The sequence below is a fragment of the Haliaeetus leucocephalus genome, unplaced genomic scaffold (assembly GCF_000737465.1).
Source record: "Haliaeetus leucocephalus isolate CR32 unplaced genomic scaffold, Haliaeetus_leucocephalus-4.0 Scaffold173, whole genome shotgun sequence".
NCBI lineage: Eukaryota > Metazoa > Chordata > Aves > Accipitriformes > Accipitridae > Haliaeetus > Haliaeetus leucocephalus.
Genome location: NW_010972609.1, coordinates 15,530,713 through 15,535,865, shown reverse-complemented (window position 1 = coordinate 15,535,865; position 5,153 = coordinate 15,530,713).

Below are 5,153 nucleotides of genomic sequence, written 5' to 3'. Positions count from 1 at the left end.
CTGGAATGTGTTGATGACAACTTCCTTCAAGTGATGGAGGAGCCAGTGAGGAGAGGTGCTGTGCTGGACCTTGCTCTCACCAGCAAAGAGGGGCTGGTGGGGAATGTGAAGCTCAAGGGCAGCCTTGGTGCAGTGACCATGAAATGGTGGAGTTCAAAATCCTTAGGGCAGCGAGGAGAGCACACAGCAAGCTCACTACCCTGGACTTCAGGGGAGCAGACTTCGGCCTCTTTGGGGATCTGCTTGGTAGAGTACCATGGGATACAGCCCTGGAGGGAAGAGGGGCCCAAGAAAGCTGGTTAATGTTCAAGGGTCACCTCCTCCAAGCTCAGGAACAATGCATCCCAACAAAGAGGAAGGCAGGCAAAAACACCAGGAGGCCTGTGTGGATGAACAAGGAGCTCCTGGTCAAACCCAAACACAAAAAGGAAGCCTACAGAGGGTGGAAGCAAGGACAGGTAGCCTGGGAGGAATACAAAGAAATTGTCTGAGCAGCCAGGGACAAGGTCAGGAAAGCCAAAGCCCCGATAGAATTAAACCTGGCCAGGGATGTCAAGGGCAACAAGAAAAGCTTCTATAGGTACATTGGTAATAAAAGGAAAACTAGGGAAAATGTGGGCCCTGTCCAGAAGGGAATGGGAGACCTGGTTACCTGGGACATGGAGAAGGCTGAGGTACTCAACAACTTTTTTGCCTCAGTTTTCACTGGCAAGTGCTCCGGCCAGACCGCCCAAGTCACAGATGGCAAAGGCAGGGACTGGGACAATGGAGAACCACCCACTGTAGGAGAAGATCAGGTTTGAGACCATCTAAGGAGCCTGAAGGTGCACAAGTCCATGGGACCTGATGAGATGCATCTGTGGGTCCTGAGGGAACTGGCAGATGAAGTGGCTAAGCCACCATCCATATTTGAGAAGTCGTGGCAGTCTGGGGAAGTTCCCACTGACTGGAAAAGGGGAAACATAACGCCCATTTTTAAAAAAAGGAAAAAAGGAAGACCTGGGGAACTACAGGCCAGTCAGTCTCACCTCTGTGTCCAGGAAGATCATGGAGTGGATCCTTCTGGAATCTATGCTAAGGCACACGGAAAATAAGGAGGTGATTGATGACAGGCAATATGGCTTCACTAAGGGCAAATTGTGCCTAACAAATTTGGTGGCCTTCTATGACAGGGTTACAGTGTTGGTTGGTAAAGGAAGAGCAAGTGCTATCATCTACCTGGACTTGTGTAAAGCGTTTGACACTGTCCCACACAACATCCTTGTCTCTAAATTGGAGAGACAGGGATTTGATGGATGGACCACTCGGTGGATGAAGAATTGGCTGGATGGTCACGCTCAAAAAGTTGCAGTCAACAGCTCGATGTCCAAGTGGAGACCAGTGACGAGTGGTGTTCCTCAGGGGTCGGTATTGGGACCAGAATTATTTAATATCTTTGTCAGTGACATGGACAGTGGGATTGAGCGCACCCTCAGCAAGTTTGCTGACAACACCAAGCTGTGTGCTGCGGTCAACACACTGGAGGGAAGGGATGCCATCCAGAGGGACCTTGACAGGCTTGAGACATGGGCCTGTGTGAACCTCATGAAGTTCAACAAGGCCAAGTGCAAGGTCCTGCACATGGGTCAGGGCAATCCTGAGCACAAATACAGGCTGGGTGATCAGTGGGTTGAGAGCAGCCCTGTGGAGAAGGACTTGGGGGTATTAGTGGATGAAAAACTGAATATGAGCCAGCAATGTCTGCTTGCAGCCCAGAAAGCCAATAGCATTCTGGGCCACCTCAAAACAAGTGTGGCCAGCAGGTTGAGGGAGGGGATTCTCCTCCTCTACTCTGCTCTCATGAGACCCCACCTGCAGAACTGCCTTCAGCTCTGGGGGCCCCAACATAAGAAGGACATGGACCTGTTGGGGTGGGTCCAGAGGAGGGCCATGAAGATGATCAGGGGGCTGGAGCATCTCTCCTATGAGAACAGGCTGAGAGAGTTGGGGTTGTTCAGCAAGGAGAAGAGAAGGCTCCAGGGAGACCTTATAGCAGCCTTCCAGTACCTTTCCCTACAGGAAAGATGGGGAGGGACTCTTTATCAAGGACTGTAGTGATAGGATGAGGGGTAATGGTTTTAAACTGAAAGAGGGTAGATGTAGATTAGATATTAGGAAAAAAAAATTCTTTACTGTGTGGGTGGTGAGGCACTGGGACAGGTTGTCCAGAGAGGCTGTGGATGCCCCATCCCTGGCAGTGTTCAAGGCCAGGTTGGATGGACCTTTGAGCAACCTGGTCTAGTGGCAGGTGTCCCTGCCCATGGCAGGGGGGTTGGAACAAGATGATCTTCAGGGTCCCTTCCAACCCAAACCATTCTATGATTCTGTCTGAGAATCTGCTCGTGACTTGTGGTCACCATGCTTGAAGAAAGAAGTCCCTCTGTCCATCCTGTGTTTCTAAAACAGGCATATATCCTTCTGCCTGCACCCTCTTTCCCCTCAAGTGTTTGGAAGGCTCATAACCACCTTGGGGGTTTTTTTTCAAAGTAAATTGCATGTTCCCGACTTCCCCCTTTTCTACTGAAACACTGGCTGACAGCATTAAGGTAATTTGTGATGCTGACTAAGCTTTTTTTTTTCCCCCCCTAATATTAATATTGCTTAAGTGAAAACTGTTCACAGCTAATTTCTCGCCACTACAGTTACAACTGATGCTGCTTTAATGTTGCTGCAACTCTGTCTTGGGTGATCTGATGAACCTAGTGATGATGCTGGGAGTTACCTGACTGAGAGCCAAATATTGCTTTTGGAAATATGAAAATGATCAGTGCTCCTAAGGAAGGAAAACAAACACCCTGCCAAGCAGTAGTAAAACTCTCTAAACAAATGCATTCTGCCATAATGGGATACTGCTGCAGATGAATGCAGCAGTCCTGATTTCTTAATTGCTTGGAAAACATGGCATGCTGCTGTTTTAGGCTGAGAATAAGTATGTGGGAATCTGCATGGGTTTACACCTGACTGAGTTTTTGGAGGTCATCTGTGAGGATGAAGCCCCTAAACCCCAAGTGGGGAAAGGTAGCGTGTCACCCTCCCACCCCCTCAGCCCTATCCTGCTGCTACCAAGTGTAGCAGATCACTTAACACTGAGGTCAGCTCACAGCTCTCGCTTCTACCTGTGGGGCTGTTGAAGAGCCATACAGGGCAAAACCTTTGCAAGCAATTTACTAAGTAAGTGCTTGAATTCCCAGGGCCTTTCAAAAGGACTGTTTATTAGAGCAACTTTAATTGGGGAATGAACTTGAAGCACCAGAACTATTGCTTTTCCTTGCAGGCTCCTAAATGCTACTTGCTGTTAGAGCCTGCAATTTTCCCATGGGTTTGTTTTTTGGGTTTTTTGTTGGTTTTTTTTTTTTTGCTCTTCAAGTGGAATCATGTATGTGAAATACTCTTATAGATCTGGATTACTGAGCACCCACTGCAATTATTAAATTTGGGACTGCTGAATGATCGTACACCTGAAAACTTCTACCTTCCCAGTACTAAAGCAGCAGAGATTATACACAGTCCCTGTAAAGTAGGTCAATTGTAATAACCCTTTCTGTTTTGTGTTCACTCAGCCTGTTCTATAGGCCAGCGCATTTTGCTCTACTGAAGTAGTAACATTCATTAGAGCTATTTAAGGGAAGTAACAGCCTCTGCTGGAGTTTTTCATGCCATCTTCACTGTTTTGTTTCACAGCAATCTGTTTTACCTCTGGCTCACCTCCACTGAAGCAGGTCTTCAGCATGAGCCCAAAGTAATGGACAGAGCTTAGGAGTCTCTGACAATGGATTCTAAGGAGCAATTCATGTTTGCATACCGCCTTTAGCTAAATGTACATGCAGCTGAAGTTAGAGTAGGTCGGAGTGGGACACTTGGTTACGTGTGGTTGCATGACAAGACTCTTCTCAGAGATGCTGCTCCCCTGAATAAAGGCATCCCAACTGAATTCCTGAGAGTAGCTGCCAGGACAAACAAACTTCAGATACCCACTCCTTCCCTACCTTCCCATGACTCTCCCATCACTGTAGGCAAGGGCAGCACAGCCTGCAGCACCTTCTGCATGTCCAGAAAGGGAGTTACCAGCACTGAACCTGCCTTGTCTCCTGTATGCATCTGCACCTCCTCCTCCATCACCTCAGCAGTACTTGCACTGAGTGCTGAGTTCATGAAACTTGAATGGGGAAGAAAAGCGAGCCTGGAGGTTATGCTGTGCTGCTCCTTATTCCCTTCTGCATGTGAAAGCTGGTCCTGGAGAACTGCCTCTCTGCAGTATCACTCATTATGCCCCTCTCCCACCCCCTCAGGCAGAAGTTACTTTGGGCATTTCTGGCAAAGAGATGCATCTTGGAGCCCTGAAGCCATTTATAAATAGATTTTTATTTATAAAGTCAATTTACATAAAATATGATACTCTTTTAAAAACTGCATATGTACAACTTAAGAAATCCTAGCAAGTGCATACAAAAATGCCTTCAATACATTTTTTTTTTTTTAAAAAAAAACAAACTTCAGTTTTCAGAGAAGTGGACCTTCACACCAGGCAAACTTGGACACCACATTAAGACACAAAATAACTTTATAGTCTTTTACTAAAGTGTTTGGAGAGAAAAAAAACCCCACCTTTTTATATCTAAACCGTGTATGCTCCTGAAACATTCTAGCTGGCAGTGTTCAAGAACAAGGGAATAGGACTTGCTAAAAATAGAACCGTCTCCTCACCCCTTTTCTCTAAGGTTTTTCATACAAAAATAAGTCTTCATACACCAGTGTTCCCATAGGCAGTTCAAGTTACATATAAAATAGAATCTGACATGGTAAAAAATTCCCTCCCCCTCCAGAAACAAGGAAGCATCAAGTGGTTTTCGCCTCTCTTCCCCCCCCCCCCCCCAACGCAACACCAGAAAGCGGCCGGTGGCGGGGGATGCGGGCTCCCTGGGGCCTCCTCTCCGTCGGCAGCTCCCGGCGGGCCGGTGGAGCCGCTGCCCCGGCGCAGGCAGCGGAGCCCCGTCGGTCGTTTACACCGTCGCACTTTCCGCAGCCCGAAGACGACGGGTGAACCCGGCGAGAAAGGCAGCCGGTGGGGTCCCGCCGGGGTGGGGGGGGGGTGGTCGTGTGAGCGTTTTGGCGGG